Raw genomic sequence first — 25471 nt, forward strand, 5'->3', positions numbered from 1 at the left:
AAAGATGCAATAAGTTACTAAAACTTACTGCATGGGTGAGCAGAATTTGGGATCTAATTTATTCAATTTTTAGGTCAAAAACAGTATGAAACGATCAAATTTAGCTCTTAATTTAAGTTTCAAGAATTCCATCCAGTACGGTTTCATTTTATCTTTGGGGTAGAAATTAGGACGAAACTTTTCGCAAGCTATATAATTTGAAAACAAAGCATTTCTGGAGCCACTTTTATGTGAACATTTTTGTTTATTTTCACTTGTAGAACATGTACTGAAATTCTTTCTGTTTTTTTTTTATTTTCGCGAAATACTGTATTATATGTATTAATTAATGAAACGTACTTGATTAATATGAATGGACAAATTTTTTAGCTTATGAAATAATCAGAAAAGAATGGGAAGTAGTGGTAGTACATCCGATTATTCACTCTCTTTCTCTTCCCTGGCAGAAATTACTAGGATCAACTTTTTTTTTTAATTCACTAAATAAACTGAAGATTTTGCTCAGGAATATGGTATAAATATTTATGTTACGTGAAAAATAGTCATTCTATCCGAGGTTAAAACCCCTGATCCTTCTGATAGAATGGTGGAGATTCTACCGCTCTGCCACGGAAATCCGTTATGATTATAGTGAGTTGCATTAAAAACATTACTATTAAACAGTTGGTTGTACTAGTTTTGTTTATTTTCAATGTATCGATTCTTTATTCTTTGAGAATTTGAAAATTTGTACAATTATTTATTATATAAAGTGGATACAAAACTGATTTTTTTGTTTTTTTATAATTTATAATATTGACGTCGATATCTTCGAATCGTGCAATTTTTTACGTCATGCTATAGATTGGTAGGTTTATCTCATTAGTGAGTCCTTTTGATCATTTATTAGGTGAATCAATAAATATATATTTTGATATGCAGAAAAGAATTTATTATTATTACAATTTTGATCGATGAAGTATTACCAACTGAAATATGACAATCCATTTAATGATATTTTACTCAGTATGGGTGGTTAGAGTAGCCGTTGTTATTGTCCGATGTAATTTGGCCAATATGAAATGATTGTGTTTAAAAGGGAATTTAAAAAAGTCAATTCTTGAGCGATTTGTCCGATCTATTTATTTTAATCTTAGCAGTATTTCCTCCACATTTTTAAAAACATGTTAATTAAATGTTTTTTTTTTTTTTTGTTAACTGTGTATTTACTTCACAAATATTATAATTAATGAATTAGGGATGCGTTTAATTTCAATCGTGGTTTACCATACGATCGATTCTATAAATTGTTAATTTCTGCATGGTGCGGTACGTGGTTAGTTTATCGTTTTGTAGTACGGATGTTGAACAGAATAAGGTAACCCACAACCGACCCACCTCCTTTTAGGTAAATGTATGCATCAGTTATTTTAATTCTTACATTTATCTGTAGACTTTAGGTTCTAGTGGCGGCTCGTAGCAAAAATTAGTGGGTGTGCTGTCCCAGAAAGTTGTTTTTGGGCTTTTCAAGATTATGGTAAAAGTTTTCTGCAAAATAAAAGAATCGAAAAAATGAATCAAATAAAATAGCTGGAAACAAGATAATAATTTAATTCTACACTTTATCGCATTCAAGAATATGGTACAGTCTTTTTAACCACGTTGTGCTTAAAACCCGTATTCGACTTAACCGAATAAATAATAAATGTCAATACAGATAATAATTTTTAGTATTACCAGAATAACTTAATAAAATGTCCGCTTAAAAACACTATAGTCCAGTGGTGCTTAATTTAAATATCTACGTACCCAGAAACAAATATATAATTAGTTTTTACTAATTATTTTCTCTTTCGCACTTCCAGCGAGTTTTTGAAGAGATTTGGCAAGCAAAGAGTCCTTGCTTTACGCCATCTTCTGATCACTTCTGAAAAAAACAGCTAAACTACATTCATATTCCTTCCATCGATTATACTAGAAAATGGAACGGAACGATCCATACACACACGGAGTAAAAAAAAACTACCTTCCACCAACACGCCAGGGTCGGCACTGCAGGAGCGACTGTGTTCTCTCTCTTCCTCGCAGCCTGGCGTGCAGATTCCTATGTGCGCGTGCGCATAACAACCAAACACCAAGCCGCTGGAACTGTGAAGCGCACAGTTCCATGCAAAGATTTCTGTACCTTTTTCATAAAATGGGGGATGGCTACTGACATTAAGCTTATGGATCATATATTGTACAAGTATAAAGAAAGAATTAAAGAAAAAAACGACTCATTATATTTAATGTTATCGATAATATAAAATGAAAATAGGGGGTGATCCAGTTCCACAGTGCCCATACGCTAGCCTCCACTGTTAGGTAATTGAATTAAAAAGTTTTTAAATAAAAAAATTATTACAAAAGTATGTTTTTATCTCGTAATAGGCCATTATCGATTTTATTTTAAGTTTATATCGATGTATAAAGAAAGCTATTTATATAAATAGTTTGAAGAAACGATCTTTTTCTCTTTAGCCTCCGGAAATCAGGTATTACTTCAGAGGATGAATGAGAAAGATATGTATGAATGTAACTTAAGTGTAGTGTTGTACAGTCTCAAGTCGACCATTCGTGAGATGTGTGGTTAATTGAAACCCAGTCACCAAAGAATATTGGTATCCACGTTCTATGAGGGATATCTCTAAAGTAACGACCGCTGGGAAATTTCTCTCCTTAAGGTTGGCGAACCTGTGTCGCCGGTGACCACGCTTGTAATTTACACACTGCATTGTTGTCTGTAGGATATCGCGTTGTAGTATCTTTGATTGTGTGTGAGTTGTTACGTTATAAAATAATTAGGAAAATCGATGTTGCCGCCGACTTTGAATACGTGGAGTCGTAAGTTTTTAAACCATCAAAACGTTTAGCCGGCTGAAATTCATAGGCAGTCGGTTGCTTTTACGGTGATAATGTAATGAATGAAAGAAACGTCTGAAAATGGTGTGAAAGGTTTAGAAATAACAAAATTAATGTGCACAATGAAGAACGTTCGGAGAGGCCCTCGATAATCACCGAAGACTTGTTGAAACGCGTCGATGATGAAATCAGAAGAGATCGTTGCTCAACGATTTCTGGCCCCCCTTTTTTTTATGTTTCAAGAGCCGTTATCGGTCGCATTTTTCATGAACATTTAGGCTTCGGAAAGGTTTGTGCAAGTTGGGTGCCGCACGTCTTAACGGAACTTCACAAAAAAATCCGAATGGGATCTGCTTTGGAATTTTTGATATGCTACACAGAAAAAGGTGACGAGTTCCTTAATTCAGTCGTTACTGGCGATGAAACATGGATTTCACGCCAAAGAGAAAACGGCAGTCAAATGAATGACATCATCGTCAATTACCAACTAGACTGACAAAGGTCGAGCCACAGCCATTTGAATGCAAACTGATGGCCACAGTCTTTTGGGATCGGTTTGGCATACTGCTGACCGACTGCGTCGTCCTGCTGCACGATAATGCACGTACACATGTTGCGGTTCGACACGTGATTTACTGAGAACATTTGGATAGAAAATTTACGATCACCCACCATATAGTCCGGACTTTTAGCTCCTTGTAATTATCATTTGTTTGGGAAATTGAAAGAATTTTTGAGTGGTGAGTAATTCGCGGGTGACGATGAAGTTAAAAATGCTTTTAATTAGTGGCTGAATGGACTAACGGCTGAAGAATACGACGAGGGTGTATTGAAGCTGGTGTATCCCTACGATAAATGTCTTAATTTATGTGGAAATTATGTAAAGTAGTATAAGGTATGTAGTTTAAGAAAAATAAACAATATTTATAAAGTTTTCAGAATAAACTTTTTACAATGAAAGGGTCTTTACTTTAGAGATGTAACCTCTCGTAGTATTCAAATCCATATAAAAGTAACTACTGCCTTTACAGTTTGAAGACACTGGAAAATATTAATAGAAGTAATTGAGAAAATAATGACTAACTGTTGTTTTATTAATAGTGATGTACTTTAAGTCTTCTGTGAGTCTCAAGACCACTATCGGTGACTAAAAAATATTAAAATAGATTGTAGTCTATAAAACGAGAATGTAAAGATTTTTTGTTTGTAATAAACCTAAACCTTGTAAAAATTTAAAAATATTTATTTAATGTTTAAAAAAAATTATTTTCTTTACATATCTACAAAGAAACCGTTTAAATTTAACCATTAATCAGTCATGTAGTTTTTTTATTTATCATTATAGAAATCTTTCGTTAGTTTTTTCACCTTCATCAGCTCTTTTGATCTCATAGCTTTTAAAATTACCATCGCGTAAAAATACTTTTAGTTTTGGAAACAAATAGGAGTCACTTGTGGGGGTGGTTGGACAAATCAAGTTAAATAATAACGAGTTCCCAAAAATATATTTGAAACAGCGCTTGCAACTTATATTGTGAATTAAAACAGTGTCATTTGATAATATTCATTTTATTTGTTTTATATAACGTGACAGTGCTGGTTAAATGTTTTACAATCAGTGAATTTTTTGTTGTGTTACTCGGCCTAAAATCAACGAACAGGACGCTTTTTCGGTACCAGGAAACCGCTTCCCGTTATTCTTCTTCTTCTCAGTTTATGCTTTGAAAAGTTTCTAAACGATTCCATACATTCGATCGGTGTTGAATTTAATAGTTTTATTATATTCAATATATCTGAATATATATATATATCAGATATATATATCTGAATAGATTATTATAGGAGTATAACGTTTATTCCCCTCTCCTGTATATCAAGTATGAAAATATTAAAACTACTCCAGACACATTTTTTTTAAATCTCAGATAGTTGTTCAGGAACCCATCCGGTACAAAAGTGTTTTTTTTTTTGTTCAAAGCAATTTTTTTATGGTTAATTCATCATATAAGCTTCAAAGCTTATGCATGAGAATATGAAATGAAATTTTTGTAGTGTATAAAAATGCCATGCCTGACTCGGATTCGAACATGGGAACTCCGAATGAAAGACCGAGCTGCTACCACTCTCCCACGGAGATCGGTGATTTCATGTAAGAGTGATCATGAAATTTAGTTTTGTGCGAATATATATATTTTATCTTTTAGTTATTGCTTTTCCTTTATTACGATTTTATTTTTATTTTTTTATGAAATATTTTGATTTCGGTGATCTTCGTAGTAAACACCATATTAATATTTATCTTATATTATATTTAATCAATTATGTTTCTAATTAATTTTTCTTTTAAAAAAATCTTACCTGATAAAGAAGCAGAATACTTTGATAAAACACTGAATGGAGATTATTTTTTTAAAAACTGGCCGTAAAAATATAATAAATAAAATAAAAAATTAAAATTTATATCTTCCTTTTAGGATGTAAATAATTATATTATTTCAAACGAAAAAGATATAATATTGAAAAATATAAAATCAACAAAAAACATTTTTGTGATCGGCAAAAATATCTTTTGGATGTATTTATTTATTTTTTTATCTCATATTTATAACAAAATATTTTATTTCAAAATTAATGAGTTTTTCAGTTTAAATAAATGCGGTTAATTAATTATTTGTTCGTATTTTTTTATTTTTCTTTTTAAGATTGCATCGTTTATTATTAGCCGTTGGTTTATCAATTAATTAACAGTACTTCATTAGTTATAATCAGGGTCGATCTATTTGCTATATTTGCAATGATTTATGGGTAAAAATCAGTAGTACTTACATTGTGCACAACGTCTGTCGTTCTGTCCGTCGCTGCAAATAGCGTTATTGGGTGATGCGGTAGGTATATACCTTTATTTAGTATTGTACATAACTTATATATATATATAGAGCATAGTGGCGATACTGAACGGTACAATTACAAACCGACTGAGACCGTGTGCTATCGCACTGCCGAGGTGAAGTATGTCAGGAGGGTTGGACGGTTTTGTAGACGAGAAGGGTTCTGTGATAGTGGGAGTGCGGTAGGGTTACTAGATCGATGGGATAGCGACGGCGCGGGGATGCCGGGCACGCGTCGGGTTCAGGCGACGCCAGTGCTACGTCAGCGACGGTCGTGGTATGACATGTACTCGATATAACTTCGACTAATTTCTCACCTATAATTTGTATCGGTTAGTTATTAGTACTATTCGCACATTATTTTTATTATATATTCGTATAATTAATTTTGCTTATTTACAGGTAATTATTTTAAAATAATTATATTTTTAATTTTATTGAAAAATTTTTTTTTTTTAAGCTTAAATATTTTATTTATATAAATTAATATTAATAAAAATAGCAAGTGTTTAAATATTAATATAATTGTTATGTTTTATGTATATTTTTTTCTTTTTTTTTAATGTAATTAATATTATTAATTCAAACATATATTAATTAAAAATTATGTCGGAATTTATTTGTAGTTGTTTATTTTTAATATTATTTTTCTATATAATTGTTTTATTATCGGCCATTAAATTTTTTTATGGTTCTACTAGAGGGCCAAGGTCAATCTGTTTAACAGGTTTACCGGCATAATTTTCTGTTTTATTGTATCAAAATACTTTGAAAAATTCGATTATAAATGGATCATATTTTATTTAATGAGTTTTTGTATAATAAAAAATATATTTTATTAAAAAGTAACTCCAATTTTTTTTTAATATATGTTTAGAAGTGAAAATTATATTTTTTAATGAATAATGAAAAAAAAACTATTTACATATATAATATATAATGAAATCATTTTGTATTATTGAAATCTGGGTAATAAAATTAATAATATAAAACAGTAAAGTTTTTAATGATTAAGTAATTACTATTTAATAATAAATAAAACTTAAGTATAAATTAATGTAATGTTACCAGAACATTTAAGAATCGATGTTTACCGACCGGGTTGGTCTAGTGGTAAACTCGTCGTCTTAAATCAGCTGATTTCGAAGTCGAAGTTTTCAGATTTAAATCCTAATAAAAATAGTTATTTTTAATCGGATTGGAAAAATAGATCGTGGATACCGGTGTTCTTTGCTGAGTGGGTTTTTCAATTAACCGCACGTCTCAGGAGTAGTTGTCCTGAGTTTGTTCAAGACTACAAATTTATCGGTGCAGTTACATTAAACTGGTAAGTCGCTAACCACTATAATTGTTGATGCGACTATAAATAAAAGTATTAAAAAAAAATTAAAGAAATGGATTTTATTCAAAAGAAAAAAAGTTAAAATTATAGCATGGATTGGTGTAGTCATTAGTAAAATAAATATATTTATTAGTTAATTTATATCAAACTAAACTGTGATTAACTGGAACCGGTATTTTTTTATTCTATTTTTCCCTGTTGACGTTTTACAACCGGTTGATCGTCCTGTATTTAAACAGTAATAATACACTATAAAAAATGTGTAGAATCACTTCGAATTTCATTTTTTAGCATTATTCTGTTATAAAATTATTCCAATTTGAAGCATTAAGTAACTCTACTTATTTCAGTGTATCCTGTTACGTTGAGGAATTATTTTACTTTACCTGATTATCCGAAACTGCTTTCCTGATTCGAAACAACCCATTTCTTTTTTGAGTGATCATCTTTTTTTCTTTCCTGAATTTTCCTTTTTTAAAACAGTACAGTATTTTATTTTATAAAAAAAACTTGAATACTGTTTGACCGAAATAAATTTTCAAATTTTTTTGTAAACGTTTTTATATTATACAATTTTCACAAAATTATTTGTTAATACTGTTTTAAAAATTTAAAAAAAAAATATATATATATATATATGTTGTATAAATATATATAAATTAATTTCTCGTAACTGATTGATACGATATTTGTAACATTTGATTATATTTATTTTTGTACATAAGTACTGAAGTAGTTAATTGCCCTTATTTTAAGCAATTAAAAGTATTTCTTTTCAATTTTTTTTTACGAAAATTAAATTTTTTCTCTTTAGCTTTCTACACGTTACTGGCTACTGTTTCAGAAATATCGGTTTAAGGAATATCGATAAAAAGAAAATTCCAAATTTTTTTTTAAGTTTTAAATTAAGTTAAAATAATCATTAAAGAATTTTTTTTAAATTCAGTTTCAAATATATATATATGTAGATTCTTTTATATTACCCTGAAAAAGGTGTCGTTTTCTTCAGTGGAATACTTTACATATTTAACCTTTGTTTAATTTTCTTATTGTTTAATCGTTTGTTTCACTAAATATGTTGTATTTTGTGATCTATCGGTAATCTATCTATTTAATTAACATAACTATTCCCTCAAATTCTTTCTTTCATTGCGAAACTTTTTTGACGTGAGAACTCTTTAATTCACACCGTAACATACTTGTACCAGAACAGAAATTTGTAGCGTATCGAAAAGGTCCTGCCTTAACTCCCTAACTATTTGTCTCAGAGAGGGTAAATGCGTGTAATTTTATAACTTATAGCTCGCCGATACGACTGGAGTTTGCGTCACTGTCGATTGGGTTGGCGTGAGGGGGTACAGCGCAGATCGGCCATAACTGGCGCTCTCGCTCATTTCCATTCAGCGTAGCTCACGACTTAGACGTGATAGCGCGATGATTCGTGTATTTATGTTTAGAGTTTATCGAGATAGATCGATTTCAGTAATAATAAGTGTATTTTGGACAATATTTACGTGTAAAAAATTAAAGTAAACATATAAAAAAGTATAAAAATTCAATATGCCAGCCTCAGACCTCTCAAAAGCCAGCCGGAAATTTAAATTACGCATATCGTTGGAAATGGGCCACGCAGAGGTACCCCAATGTCCAGTACAGAGCGAGCGGGACCGTTTCGGGAGCGTCGCAAAGCTAGTACGGCGCGCTCAGTGAACGACGCCAACGGCAAGAGCACCTCTACCGCTGCTGTACCGTAACTAATGGACATAACGAGTGAAGATAATACCCGTACATCTATCGAAGAAGTCCCCGGGCTGATGGATATCAACATCAGTCGAATTAATGCGATGAAGAACCATCGGCGTGAAACGGACAAACGTTTCAAAACGTATTTGAAAACAATCCGTTTTGTACATCTTGCAGCGTTTGTGATCGACTTTGGTTCGATAGAGATTAAAAACAGACGAAAGCTCGCAACATTTTCTCTTCTTCAGAAATTTCCGGGCGGAAAATGTAGCGGAATTTCGTTTACGTGGTACCTGTAGGAAGTCGATAGATGCTAATAAGATCCCAAGGCTGTCGCGCTCAAACGGATTTCGATATCCCCCGAAGGCGGACGGCCTGCCACCGCTTGACCCGATTACTGTTCGCTTGATTTCGCTGCGTTTACCCTTTATGCAAATTCGGCCTGTAGCTCAAAGGAACTTCATCCTAGGTTTGTAACGTTTCACGTTAAACTAACGACCGTGCGCCCTCGACACAGCCCCACCCGGTTTTTTGTTAAGTTATCAATTAAGATTTTATATTTGTAATAGTTAAATGTAAATTCTTAATGAACGGTGTTGCATTTCATATTTTATGGAAATTAATATTCCATATTACATTATAAGAATAAAGCTTTTTTACTTATGGTGACAATTTAAAAAATATATCTAGTTAAGTATTTATGCTTTATTTAAACATTTTTTTATTCTGTATGAACAAACAATCGTCTTTTCGTTAAAAAATTAGCTATTTTAGAATATATTTGTTAAGAATAATTAATTAAAATTCGTATTTTTATTTAAAAAGGTCATTGAACTTTTCTGAAAGTTTGTTAAATGTATTGATCAACAATGTAATGGTTTCGTAACAATTTTTTACCATGTTCTATAAATACTTGCTACTGTTTGGTTACCACTAATTGTTTTTTATTTAACGACTCTTATATGCTGTTTTTCTGACAAGTCTAGTTTTAACTTAACGTTTGCCGACAAATGTAATAATTATTCGTTTTTTTTCTTTTACTTACATGTTTGTCAGTTTGTAGTTAGAAATTACGTAATTGGATGCTAATGAATTTACCCATTGATGAAATAAAAAAAAAATTTTTTGTATAGAAAATAAAAGAAAGAAATGTTAATATGATTTGACGTATTTATCTTGTATTAGAATTTTTTCTCGCATAAATTTTTTTTTCTGGTACTATTATGGATTCCATTTATTTATTCCCTTAAAAATTATTATTAAGTATTTAATTGTTATTATTTATCAATCATTTAAAAATATGTAAATTTAGGCATTACTGTTTTTAAAACTGGAGCCTTCAATTTGTATATAATTTTTGTAAGTCAGGAAAATCTTTATTTGAAGTATCTAAAATTTATTTTATTTTTTTATAAATAAAATCGACTTTGTATCCAGGAATGTAAACCTCCACGATCCGTCCGTTTGTCAGGGAAATTATTTATGTGACTGGAAACAGCACAAGAGAAGTGGTAAGACGTGCCAACGGGCTAAAAGTACACATTACGTTTCGACGCTAGAAGAACATCTTCAAGCGCTGCGGCAATTCTTCTTGAAAAAAGTGCATGTCGAACCTCATCATTGAAGCAGCTAGGCAATATGAACGGTCCAAACAGCTGATTGTGAATAAGGCCGCACTACACATTAACGCTAAATCGGTGCTTAAAATTGCCTTCTACCGTTTAATGAGAATTTACTTATGCGCGTAAAATTGGGCGGGATTCGAACCCGGGATCTGTGGATGAAAAGCCGAAACGCTACCAATTCACCTCACAGTTTGGTGAAGAAAATGACATTAGTATTTACAAGAAATTATTTTTCCTGGAGAGTATTTAATGTAGTTGATAAATTTTTTCATCTTGGAATTTTATTTTAGGTTATCATTTTTTTTAAGAAAATCAAATTTTCAAACGATCTGTACGATTTATAATCTTATAATTTTTTTATTTAATTTTCATGATAATTTGTTACATGGCTTAAGTGAGTTAATAAATTTTTCCCTTTATCTGAAATAGATTTTATAAAACGTTAGGTAGATTTTTCGTTCGAAAAAATTATTTATTGGATATTAAATATGTTTTAGCAGTTTTCATTTTGATTTTGTTCCTTTTTTTTTTAAAGAAGGATTTATAATTTTGTTTCTTCAAACATCTTATATATCCTTTTGTTAAGTTAAAAGTTTTTCAAACTTAAAAAAAAAAAAAATAAACAGTGGAAGGATGTTTATGCGATAAATAAAGGAGAAACTTTATTATTTAATTTAGTTTTATTTACATACATTTTAATCGGAGAAAGTCGTCTGCCGGTCATTTTAATTGATATTATCTTTATTTTTATTTTTTTTTTACTAATCTGATGTCCAGGTGGACATTTCTCGATGTTCGATTTTTATCTTCCCGCAGGCTATCAAACCCATCTGTCCAATTTCTGGCTTACGTGCGCATAACCTTTTCCGTTCCGTCTCTCTTTTACCCGTTCTTATCTTTTGACAGCAAATAATTTTTAAAATTTTCTCTACCTATCCGTCTACTTCATATGATCTACCTCAGCTAGTGATATAATGGTAACAATACCTTCCTTCTCATCAATTCGTCATCTACCTCTTTATTTATCGATGGATTTTTATTAGGAAGAGGCAGTTGTTATTATTATTATTAATTTATTTTTTTATGAAATTCAGTTATGAATTTTTTTTAAATTTTTATAGGGATTCCTTAACGAGGTCAAATAGTAAATTGCATTTCTCATCGTTTTACTCTACTTGTAGTGTTTCGTATTATTGTGTTACATGCCTTTTTAGATACAAAAGGCATTAATCAGAGTTACTTTATTTAATAATTGTTATGTATATTTCAAACTTACTTTCTATAATTAACAGAATGGAGGTGTCTCGTGTAGGACTGAGTATCACTTACATTTAATCATCGGGCTCCGTATGCTGATATGCAGTCATATACTCGGTTCTGTGAAAAAGGCATTGGAAAATTACTTTTCCCTAGAAAGCTTGATATGTTTGTTCTTCGGAATGGGTTGTGTCATTTTAAAAAAAGATTGTCTAATATCAGGTTAACGGCCCCTAACGTTAATACATGTTTCTCGGGAGAAGCTGTGTTAACAATTCATATATAATAATTTTATTCTATCTACCTTATAAAGTTAGAAATGAAAATATTGTAATGAAAACTTTATTTTGACGATTGTTTTGAAGTATGATTCAAAATTTTTGATTCATTTTTACAATTTTTTTTGTACTTCTATATTTGTTTAAAGTGACAAATTATTAATACTGAAAAAAAAGTTATATATTTCAGTTTTTATATGTCCCTAACTCTTTAAGGAGAACTGACTCACAGAAAATTATTACTCATTCTCTCTCTTTCTCTTTCTATCTATCTCTCTCTATGTATATGTATGTGTGTGTGTGTGTGTGTGTGTGTGTGTGTGTGTGCGCGCGCGCGCGCGCGCGTACTCTTTCTTTCATGCTTCTTTGAAGTTATGTTATTACATTTGCATTTAATTTTACATCGTTCTGATGTCATCCCTCACTTCTCATCGTAACCTATTTGTGAGTCATAAAAATGGAGAAATTTTTTTTCCTCCATACGCTTGCGTATTATAAAGATTAAGTAATTATTATAATGATTTACATTTTTGAATTTAAATCACTGACACAATTTAAAGGCATGTCTAGAAATAATTTAACTCATTTTTTATATCTATAACTTATCTTACAGTAAAGTTTTATCAGATACACCTGAAATTATTCAGGTCTTATTTCATCATTATTAATTCTTATGTAAATATAATTCAGCGTTGTGTTTGCTGTACAATTTGATTGATATATTGAATCAATGTTATGTAAATAGAAGCGAACATTTTACTAGGTTTAATGGATTAAACGTGTTCTGGGTCTGATAAAATATTTAAATAGCCGGTACCAAGAAGTTCCCCAAACTGACCTTTTAAAAAGGTGTTAGTTGGAATGAATATTTGAAGTATTTTTCATCAAACTGAACTTTTTTGCAGTTTCAAAAAAAAATTTCTATTATAATCAGAAATTTAAAAACAGTTTTTGATTGAAAACGAAACTAATAAAATATTAAGTAACTCATAATGTTTTCCTTTTTTTTTAAAGATCACAATTACTAATTCCTAAAGTATATTACTAAATAAAAAGCATTGCCTACATAAAGGATAAGATTGATTCATTTATTTTTAAACTACTGTCTATTACTTGTTGAACTTTTAACCTGAAACATACACAATAACAAAAAAATAAGAAGAAAAAGAACAGCCTGATAAAAATTTATTTTCATTTGAAAATATATTTAACAGTTGAGGAGATTCTCAATTCGATCTTAATATTTTTATATAGGCTACGTTCAAGCCATCGTTATTCCCATTTGCACCAATTCAGATGATTCTGAATATATTTCTTAAGAAAACATCACTGGAAGATTCTTTAAAGGAAAAATTACAGCGTCACGTAAATGATTGGGATTGTTTTCTTTTTTTATCATCATTACTTACAATTGTTATAGCATAAAAATAATAATAATAATAATAGAATAGTTATTCTGATAGTTGCAATGTTGTACACGAAGAAAATTTGTTGAAAAAATAATAATCCGCTGTAATTTCTCTTTTTCTTATCTTTTGCATTTTTTTATCGTTTTTTTTTTTGCGAAGGAGATTAGATTTTTTTTTGGGGAATATTCATTTGAAATATTACTAAAATTAAAATTGTTACATAAAATCGATCTCCGTGGCGGAGTAGTAGCATCAGCTTTTCATCCGGAGATCCCGGGTTCAAATTCCGATCAGGCATGGCATTTTTTATACGCTACAAATTTCCATTTTCATATTATCACATACAAGCTTCTTTGTAAACTTCTGTGGTGAATTAATTCATCAGCAAAAATAGAAATAAAAATAATAAAGAAAAAGAGTTGGCAAAGAACCGGCTTTTCCCGATGAAACCAGGAAAGTAATGCGACTGTAGCTATCACTAAGAATTTCTCCCGTACGCATTATTTAGAAGAATAATTAAGCGGTACATTAAAGTATGTACCGCTCTATGTTTACTCACGTAAATAAATCTACATTTTGAGCCCAAATTTTGAGATATGGGATCCGTAATAACTGCATCTCCCCACCTCCTTCATCATTTTAGCAAAAATTAAATGGCATTAATGACCGATATTCAAAAATCATTACAAAAATATCGTAAAAATCGGTTGATCTAGTCTGAAGATATCAAACAGAACAATAACTGACGATAAAACAAAAAGATTAGGCTTATTATTATCCCTCAGCCCTGAATGAATTTGCCCAAATGTTTAACCAAAATGACATGCCAGTATATTGTAATGGCCTAATTAGTACAAGTCACCCATTTTGGTCTAATGGTGAACTAGTCATTTGATTTCGAAGTCAAATGTTCTAAAGTTCAAATCCTAGTAATCCTAGTACTTTTATACGAATTTGAATACTAGATCGTGGATACCTGTGTTCTTTGGTAGTTGGGTTTCAATTTACTACTCGTGTTAGGAATGGTTATTTTTAGAATATACACTTCATTTACATTCATACGTATCATCCCCATTCATCCTTTGAAATAATACCTTATGGTGGATCCGGAGGCTAAATAGAAAAAGAAAGAAAAGAATCGTCTAGTACAAGGATATCAGTTTGAGTCCAGTCAGTGGCAAAAAAAGGAAAAAGAGTCTTTTGCTCCTTAAGGCTTGAATTAGACCAAGCTAATCAGGAAGTATGTTAGATACCTATAGGATATTAGATTATGTGAAAAACTTACTTACACTGAGTAATTATTTGAGATGGGGGACCCAAAAGAAGTCATCTTCCTGCTCCCTTGACCAATTGTGACCAATATTAAATTACATCAATGCCCAAATTACATATGTAATTTTGCCAAAAATTTCATCCAGATTGATTAGTCTAGTCTGGATATATCAAGATAAAATATAGCCTGACATACACGCATCTTCCGGAATATTTTAATGCTGTTTTTGTGTTTTTTGGCTAGAAATAATCACGAGACGTCAAGATTTGTAAACACTACGACATGCATAGTTTGATCCTATTTGCATTCTTTCCTATTTTTATTTCTTATTTGTATTTATTTCTCTTTCTCATTCTTTCGTAAGTTATAATGTATAGCTTTACAGCTGTATAGTATAACCACATACCCTTAAAGTAAAATAATTGGAGAAATTGTCTACAACTACATTAAAAAGTAAAATACTATATTGTTCAAAATGCTATTGGCAATAAAATATAGTTTGTATTTCACTTAATGATAGTTAAAGCAAATACTTTGAAACATTTTTTTGTGTGTATTTTATCATCAATACTTATTCATTTCGGTTCAAACCGTATCGGCCTGGTCTTTGATTAATTTATAATCCAGAATTAAAAAAAAAATCCTTCGTTAAATTGGATACACGGTTGATAAACCAGTTTCATTGAAACTGTTTAAAATGAATGATTAGGTAAGGAATAGGATTAGCGGGTTGTCTTTCCCTGTAACTGGTAAATAATTTTCGAGACATAGTCAAACGAATAACATTTTAACGCTAACAGCTCTTTGATGCTCCCTTTTAGCCACTGTTCTGATTTTGTCTTCTAATTACAACACATCTCAGTCTGATATCCACAGATTAACGAACTACATGTTAACTTACTATACGAATAAGGAACTTAGCTGTTTATCCCTTATAAACAACAAACATGCATACGTATAAATTGCATTAATATCGTGTAGATTCTTCGATCAAACTACTTCGTGAACTCAGTGTCAGTAGGAATTTAAAAAACCCCTTTCGGCACGCCGGAAGGCGGAGATAAATTTCGCTGGTGCTAAGTACGGGATAAAAAAGATTTCCACCTTAAAGTTAAGAAAATTTTCAAATTTACTCAATACGACAATGGTTGCTTGTGAAAAAAAATTTCACATGTTTAGCATACAAGTCCCATCTTCTTACAATTCCAGCAACATTTTGGTCATCCCTTGTCGTAAGGGTTGGTTGTATCAAACATTGTTTCAAACAAGAGTTTTAGGTAATGTTTAGAAGACCACTTTAAACCGATTCGATATTGTAGCTATTAAGGGAGGTATGATTTTGTTTTGTCTTCACAAAACCTCATTTTTTCAACCCCCTGGGCCAATGGTTGGTGATAAAAAAAAAATTTACTTAGATAAGATTTAGGCCCTTATCCAAAGAATAGTAGGAACTTTAAACGATTTAGATATTTTACTTAATAAGAAAGTTATAGCGATATTTTGTTTTTCGAAATAACCCCCCATTTTCACCCCCATGGTTCGATTTGGCCCATTAACGAACTCGACCGAGATTTTGGGTCGTTATATTTTATTTATTAATTTGAAAGGGATTGGCGTAAAATTACGGCAGTTATCGTGTCCGCAAGTAAGTGAAATATATATATATTTATATATGTATAAACTTTTGAACTGACGGTGGTTTTGGGTTCTCGGGGTTGTGAAACGTGAAGTTATTTCGAAATTTTTCGGAAGTCGAATCATGGTACCCATTACAATAGGTAGCTTTCTTATGAAATCTACCTAAAAAAGTCGGAAAAAATATATTAATTGTTTATTTAGAATAAAATTAGCCGGTCCCAGCTTCAATTCCCAGCAAGAATTCTAAGTTTCGTATGTTTAATTTCATTCATGTCATATTATTAATTTAAATATGAATATAATAATGAAGAAAGAAGCATTTGGAAAAATGTAGTTATAAAAAGAGACATACTTATAGGTCACATATTAAGGCATCCTGGAATAGTCGCTTTAATATTGGAGAGACAGGTGATGGGAAAAATTGTGCAGGCAGACAACGTTTGGAATATGTAAAACAAATTGTTGGGGAGGTAGGATGTAGAGGGTATACCGAAATGAAAAGATTGGCACTAGATAGGGAATCTTGGAGATCTGCATCAAACCGGCCCAAAAAAAAATAAGAGCGAATCCAAAATAATATATATATATATATATATGACACAGACGAATTGAAAAAAATGGTTATTGCATTGCCTCCGGCTAATTGAAAAATGAAATATAAATGTATTTCCATTATTTCTTATAATTATAAATAAAAGCTAACCAAACGTAACCAACGCTCGCTAACCTAACTATCGTAACCTAACTATCGTAGTTTAAGTTACCATAGTAGGTCAAGTTAGTTATTAAGTAGGTTAAGTACCATATATATATTAAAAACAAAATTCTACGTGGAATATTTTAATAGATAAACGTATATATGCCTAGAAATTACTGATTGCATCTGTATTAATTTTATCACCAGAAATTTAAAAAAGTATTAACCTAATAAATTGAATAATGAATGAAAATATTCCAGGAAAAGTAATTAAGATGTTTTCAGCTGAATAAGAAATTTTAGAGTAGTCTTTTTTTTTACTTAATCAGTTAATACTCGTACTTTGTTGTTTGATTACATTTTTTTTATGACTTTCTTTCAAAGTAGGATCATGAATCGCCCATAACGCTTCGTTTAATGACTTGAAAGCGGTTCGTTTTACGTAATTTTATAATTAAAAAATCTGCAAATCTTTTTCAGTTACCTTATATGTTAAGAATATTTTTAATGGTTTTTTTTTTTAATTTTAAATCAGTTATTCATTTAATGTGTATGCAACATTGTCGTGATTTTAAACGATAATTAATACATAAATACATGTGTTTAAAATACATATTATATAAATAAGATTATTAAAAAATTATTTTTAAACTAGATATTTAAATATTTAACTTCTACCGTTTAAAAAAATTAAATCTTTCAGCTTCTTGTATCGTTAATTAAACTTGTCTGTAAAATGTGTTTTGTATTGTTTTACGTTTAAAAATATATTCTGTCAATTCAAACGTACTTTATCTTCAATCCTCTTTTATCACATGATCATAATTAAATGTTGTTTTTTATACCTTACATGTATTTAATTTTATCTTGAAATAGAATCTTTTAAAAATTAAGCACCTTATATTTCATCAACGTTGTAAATAGGATTCAAATTTTAGCGAGAGAAAGATAATAATTATTGACTAAAATTCTACCCTTGGGTAGGTTTTAATAAGTTTTTCCATTTCTTCCTTTGGGGCTCACGGTGTTGAACATAATTTTTTCATCTTGTGACATTTCAGGTCAGCTACTGATTTTTTTTTTAATCTTTCCCTATATATTTAATTTATTCTTCTTACATGTTCTTATAAATATCTTTAATCGTCTTTCTTATAACATACACCCTATCGATTGTTTTTCTTCCCTTTTCATTATATATATTTTTTTTTTATATTCTTGTACGAAGTAAAGGAAGCATTGTAATCCCGAAAAACTTCGGTTTTCAGATTTCAACGGAAATATCCATTTTGACCATCCCTGAACCCATTTTGACTAGTTTCGTCGTGACGTCTGTACGTACGTACCTACGTATGTTCGTATCTCACATAATTCAAAAACGATTAGCTGTAGGATGTTGAAATTTTGGATTTAGGACTATAACATCTAGTTGTGCACCTCCCCTTTTAGTTGCAATCGACTGAACCAAAAATGTCCAAAATCCAAAACATTTTTTGATATTGGGCTTTTTCTTAATTGCAGTAATAAGCCTTCATTGAGAGCTTTTCAACGATATAAGTGGTATTTATTTTCATTAATTCCAGAGTTACAGCCAAATGAAATTTCACTTAATGAAATACTTAGATCTTACAAGGGGAAGGCACATCGGTTCGAATCAGACTTATTCTCTTTTTTTATTTAAATATATTGATTTATTAATAATTATTAATCTCTGATTGTAAAAAAAAATTTAAGATAAATATTAATTCAATAATAATAATAATAAAAGATATGAAAAAATATCAGAAGTTATTAATGAAATAAAATTTTATATACTTTTCATTTAAAAAAATATGTATATGTAATTCAATAGGCGTACATGGAAGTCATGTGATGTCCACATCAGATTTTTTTCTCTCTAAGAACTGTAGTGATTTTTGTTACGTATTATAATTTTATAAACTTTATTTTAATTAATCCCACATAATAATTAATAATATTTATTCAAATAATTACGTTATAAATGTAAAATGAAACGGAGTAGAATTTTTGAGAGACCTTAAAAGCGATGGCGTTTTATATATAATATTGGATTTGAAACGAGATGGTAGTGTTGTTTTTAAATATAATTTCCTGGTTATTTGTTTTAATTAATTTTGATTATTTTATTTTTTTTATTAAGAAACGGATTTTAATCAACTACTGTAACAAACTGTAATTAATTTTGTAATCTATTTTTAGTGTGGATTAGGATATACTTTATTTTAGAATTGCGATTTCAGCTTAGTACTATCTATAGACATGTTTTGTGTGTGTGTGTGTGTGTGTGTTTGTATTTGCTGCAAAGCAATAGGTTAGAATTTAGTCACTGGACCGTATAATGAAGCTTGACAGGTGACTGTTACGATAAATAATATATCAACCGTAACCTCATACTCCGTTCTCTCTTAAACACGCGTTCTTTCTCTCTTTCACACAGGCATAGGCACTCGTGCGCGTACTCAATATTCGTAATTTATCCTGATTTTCCATGAATATTTATTCGATATTTGGAAAATTTTAGTTATAATTACCTATCTAGCTATCGTTTTGTATGAAAATGTGCTTACATTAAGTAAAAAGCTTTTATGTATTCATATTAACTCTTTTCGGTTTTAGTAGTTTTCGATCAATATTATCAGTATTTATCAGTTTTGTTTGTTAGTAGTTTCAATAAAGTGTTATTACTAAATAAAATCGTGTGTAATCAGATAAAAAAATCAATAATCTGATTTAATTCGGTACACTTTTTCACATTTGTATGTCTAGTACGTTGTACAGTATTTCTATTTTAGATGGGATGAGGAGGCTTGGTTTAACGCGATTGGTAATTTAATATTTAGGCTTATTGTGCTGTAGCCAGAAAGGAAATAGAATCCCTGAGTCGATACGCAGGGTCCCTTCCGGTTGGTGTCCATAATGAAACTAAGTCACGAGTATGAACTAAAATTGAGTTCACTAAGGGAACTGGACTAAATTTCGTTTTTGCGAACAAAATTTCTGGTGGTATGTTTTTGTTAAATTGCCTCGTATTTTGAGACATTTACTAGAAATAGGTTCAAAGTAAAGGTAGTACAAGGCGTGTGGTTCGTGCTTCCGCAAACTCGGTTAGCTAGTTCAGAGGGCAACGATGTAGGACATTCAAGATGTCCGGACGAGGCCTATAGCAAAGGCAAAAGCTGAGTTTGAAAATCACCGAAGTAAATGTCTACCGAGGCACTTACATCCGTGGCATCCCAACGAGACCTGCCTTATTACTGTGAGATGTAAAAAGTTAGTGGGCCAAAGATGACTCCCTTTAAAGCCCATCAAGGCTAGGACCCGTTGGGGGGGGGGGGGGGTGGCGACCGGAAGCGTTATAAGGCGGCTGTCTTCCCCTACGGGGTTGGGATGGTCCCTTCCGGTTAACACTTGAGGATGCAACGATTCTATAAGTCCTGGAATTCTTAGCTTGAAGGATGTAGATCCTCACAAAGTCAGACCTACATCCATAGAACCGATGATATTAAAAAAACATTAAGAATAACAAAATAGTCATTCGTTGAGAAAGTGCGATTTTCCCACAGATAAACCGCAGTATAGACGAACAACCCCTCCAAGAGAAAATCTCAATGTCACCATGGACAGCGGCTTTTCGTCCTCTCCCAAATCCCTCGGAAGATCGGGTTAGTTTTAATCAATCAGGTGCAATACATTACAGATCAACGATTCTGTGTCAATATCAACCTTTTAAATATACGCGTTAAAATTTTTATTTATCCATTAAGTAATTACGCGAGAAAAATTAGATTTCTGTAGGGAACAATTCTCCCATCCCCGGAATTGTTTAACGTGAGAAAGTATCCGATTGTAGAATAACCGGTTACGTCAGAACACCCCTGAAGATAGTAAACGCTTTAATCTTTCTTTTTTTGTTTTGTAACAATTTTTGGAACTATTTGAATAGAATTAATTTTTTTAATTACCAAATCCCGTTTAGGAAATCAACTAGAGGAAATTAATTTTTTTTTATTTCGATTCCTTAAATTTATAATTAGTTTTAGATAGGTTATTTTTAGTAATTTTAGTTGAGAATATCTTATAATTACTCTTAAAGCTATTGAATTGTAAAATTATTGCATTTGAGGAATCTAATATATGTTTGTATATACATATATATATCTTATCGGGTTTCCAAAGAATTTGTAAAAATCCCTATTTTCTAAGGGGGGTGGTGGACTAACTTTTCTTTATGTTTTGGAGTCCGCAATTTTATTTACATATGTATGTACGTATAACATTTTATCGTCCGTTCTGCCGGCTGCAAATCGTAGCCGATTTGACGAAACTAGATAGGTTGATGTAAACCTATTCGGAATAGAGCCAAAAATTGGCTTTTTGGGTACTTTTTCAGATATTTTCTTTTTACTGGGCGCAATTTTTAACCGATTGTAATGAAACTTGGTAGGATGATGTAAATCTGTTAGAAATAGACAGGGGTCTATTTCTAGGGATTGATTTTCAAGCTTATCGGTATACAGAAACCGGAGTTAGAGGAAAGAAACTGAATTTTTGGGTTCGTTTTCAAGGTATTCATGTTGAAAGTCTTGAAGGGTAACGTGTTAGAAAGCCAAATTAAGATTTTTTCAAGCATCACCATGTGCGAGCTGGTTTCCCAATAGTCCAAAACATCAAGTTTGTAGCCAAAATGATATTTTAAATAGATGATTCAAATTCAAAAAACATGTTTGAAGCCCAAATCAAATTTTTGCAAGGATCTCTAGGTGGAAGCTAATTTCGCTCTAGTATTTACTTTCGTAATAATTCAAAATATGATTTAGTATGAAGGAAAGGGGTTAGTGTCTAGAAAAATCAGTTTTGAAGTTTTAATCGTTTGGTTCAATTTGAAGTTTTTTTTTTATGAGCACGGCTCCAAAACGACACAAATTATGGGTAACAGTATCAAAATGGATTGTTGGCAAGTAACTGTGATAAACAAATCATGTAGTCACAAATCAATTATGTTAAAAGGAAGAAGATAAAAAATACAGATATACAAGTATAATGTATTTATTGGAACAATACAATACACAGTACCTCACAGCATTATAAAATCACATGATACTAACATACCATGAAATACACAAAAAAAAAAAAAAACCGAAGGCAATATTATTTTCAAAAATCATTACAGCAGTGCAACATCCTTTCTTTTTTAACTAAAACCGGAAATCCGCCCTTCAGACGCACTTAATACGACAGAGGTTTTTTTATTGACTTGGTATATTTTCCTGTTTTTTACTCGATCCACGTTGTCACAATAATATTAAATCAGTTTACTCTTATTTCTCCGTACCATTTGCGTTTTTTTTTGTACGTTCCAGCAAAGGTTTTTTTCGTTCTAAATACTGTAAAACCGTGCTGATAAAAAGAAAAACAATAGTAAAAAAAACATGGAATGAATTTTAACATTTAATAAACTATTTTTGTGTATCAGTTATATATAAAGACATTATGTATAAAACAGGATGCAAAACCAAGTTATGATAATGTTTATTTAACTCTTTTTTCATTTTATTTCCTTATAGGAGTAAAGGAAGTATTGTGATCACGAAAAATTTCGGTTTTCAGATTTCAGTTTTCAGATATCCATTTTGACCATCCCTGAATTCATTTTGACTAGTTTCGATGTGATGTTTGTACGTACGTATCTCGCATAACTCAAAAACGATTAGCCGTAGGATGTGTAAATTTTGGATTTAGAATTGTTGTAACATCTAGCTGTGCAACTTCCCTTTTGATTGCAATCAACTGGACCAAAAGTGTCCAAAAAAGCCCAAAATCCAATTTTTATTTTTTATTTTTGACTTTTTATTAACTGCAGTAAGAAGCCCTCATTGAGAGCTTTTCAACAATATGGTACTTATTTTGATTAGTTCCAGAGTTTTAGCCAAATAAAATTTTTAATTATTGTAATATTTGGATCTTACAAGGAAAAGGCACATCGGTTCGAATCCAACTTCATCTCCTTTTTTTAACTTTTTTCTTTTTAATTTAAATATATTGATTTATTAATAATTACTAACCCCTGGTTGCAAAAAAACTTTTACAGTAAATAATAATTTAATAATAACAATAAAAAAAATATGACAAAATATCAGAAATTAATGAAATAAAATTTTAGGTGCTTTCATACAAATTTTTAAAAAAATAAGTTTATATGTAATTTAACAAGGAAATCATGTGCCCACATTAGATTTTTTTTTTATATAACAAAACCGAAAAATAAAAATACCGAGATCACACATAACTTTAATTTAACAATAGATATAGAAAATGATTCTTTCGTAGCTAAATCCAATTTATTACCATTTTCGTAACGTTTGCAGTGACTTTTGGTGTTCATTATTGTTTGGAATCTGAATTCAGTACGTAGTAAAGTTGTCAGGTATATGAAAATCTTCCGAAAAATTATGCTTTGTAAATATCTTCCACCTAAAATAACAACTAATCCTGATGCATAAAATCAGATAATTTTGCTAGCTCAAGTCTTATAAAATCAAAACAAAATTAAAAAAATATTCTTGCGCAAGAAGATCGACTTTCCCCTTTATTTTATTTCCTTTTGAAAAAGTATCTACTCATTTTAATCTCAAATTTTACAAAGAAAACGAATTAAGAAATAAATAAGAAACAGAAATAATTAAAAAATCAAGAAGCAAATTAAAATAAAATAAAACTATACACAAATATAAATAATAACAAAAAAAAAAAAAATATATATATATACATACTGTAACAAGAAAATCAGTAATAAGCTAATAATTTCGACGGCCTCACTATTTCGCAGTCAGAAATTCATTAATTTTTAGAATACAACGCACTACGTACATTCGATTAACCTGTAGACTCTGCACACAAGCATCAAGTTTCAACTCACTCACCATTGTGATTCACTGCGTAAGCGCGTCTGAAAAGTACACCACTACACAGTCAACATAACCTTAGATAAAAAAAAACACATACACAGTCATCATAATCCTCAAAGTAAGTAAAGTTACCGGAGTACGGTAAAAAAGTAAGTAAAAAATATCTAGTGATATGCCTGTCGTATCCATTACCAATATGACTGAGGAGCACTTATTTTGCCACCGACATTTTTGTCCTTTCTCTAAGGTTGCAATAAACTGCCTGACTAAGTCATGATAAATTTCACCACCTACAGTTTTATAAAAACATAAGAACCTTTTACTCTGGGTGTTAGAAAATTCTACACCAAATTACTAATTTTATAGGTGTAAAAGTGTGAGATTTTTACGGCGCTAGATTTTGATTGTTGACGTAAATATTCGGGTGAAATCAGCCTTATCACTGAAATAAGCACGTCAGACCCACTTTCATTAATTAAAGATTATAATTGACGGTTACTATAAACGTTTTTCGTTGATTGTTTCTTACAATTAATTCCGTTGCGGTAAGTATTCGATTATAACTTAATAATTATGAAAAAATGTTATAATATATCAATATATTTAAATTAAAAAAAAAAAAAAGTTAAAAAAAGGAGATGAAATCTGATTCGAACCGATGTGCTCCTCCTTCTAAGATCCAAATATTTCATTAGTTAGACTTTTATTTGGCTATAGAAGACCACTTCATTTACATCCATACACATAACCTTAATCATCTTCTGAAGTCATACCTTATGCTGGTTCCGGAGGCTAGACTGAAAAAGAAAAAGATAAACCAATTTTGATGAAATTTAGTACATAGGCTCGTGTATATAAGGCAGTTTGTGGCTAAACGTTTGGGGTCAATATTTACAATTTGGGATCACTTTTCTCTTAAGTTTGCAAATATAATCCCGCTTTATATTAAGCTCAGTACATGTATGCATGCTTATGTAACCATTTTTTTTTTTATTGTTCCAAAATTCTTCTTTCTATAAAAATCAAAAAAGAGATACAAAAGAATTGTTCGATATTTTTTTTTAAATTGGGAGCTTCTCATCAGGGGAGAATTATTTTACTGATTTTGTTGTTTTGAGTATTAAGAATTTCAAATCGCGAAAAAAAAAGTTTTGGATGCTCTTGTACTGAATGGGAAGCATTCGGATAAAATTAAGTTTCAAAATCATAATCCCTAAATGGTGATAAAAAATTTAAGAAAATATATAAATGTTATTTATTACATATTTTTAACAGATTTTTTTTTATATCTTCGTAGTAGTATAGTGCAATTGACCCAAAAAAAAAAAAATACTTTGAGACATCATTGGTAAAAGAGCCGTTCAAAGTTTAAAAATATCGATTTAAAATTTTTTTCGGCTTATTTTCATGTTTATTTTCCCACTAAATAAGAATAAATAACTTATGCCAGGAAAGTTTTACAACCTTGTTGTCAGTTTTTCTCATTTTTTTAAAGATTTACGAGTATTAACACAAAAG

General features: G+C 30.5%; 1 protein-coding gene across 3 annotated transcripts in view; it reads left to right on the plus strand.

The window, feature by feature from the left end:
* The window catches only part of CenG1A (Centaurin gamma 1A), a 332755-nt gene that overhangs the window by 244674 nt on the left and 62610 nt on the right, over positions 1 to 25471 (plus strand). Inside the window, exon 1 of one of the 3 annotated variants that reach the window (XM_075375075.1) lies at positions 6058 to 6170. The exons of the other annotated variants lie outside the window; for them this stretch is intronic. The gene's annotated coding sequence lies outside the window, so the exon portion shown is untranslated. Of the gene's footprint in view, positions 1 to 6057; positions 6171 to 25471 lie in introns of those variants that run through there. 3 annotated transcript variants of the gene reach the window in all.

The sequence above is a fragment of the Lycorma delicatula genome, chromosome 9, assembly GCF_047948215.1.
Source record: "Lycorma delicatula isolate Av1 chromosome 9, ASM4794821v1, whole genome shotgun sequence".
Classification (NCBI taxonomy): Eukaryota; Metazoa; Arthropoda; class Insecta; order Hemiptera; family Fulgoridae; genus Lycorma; species Lycorma delicatula.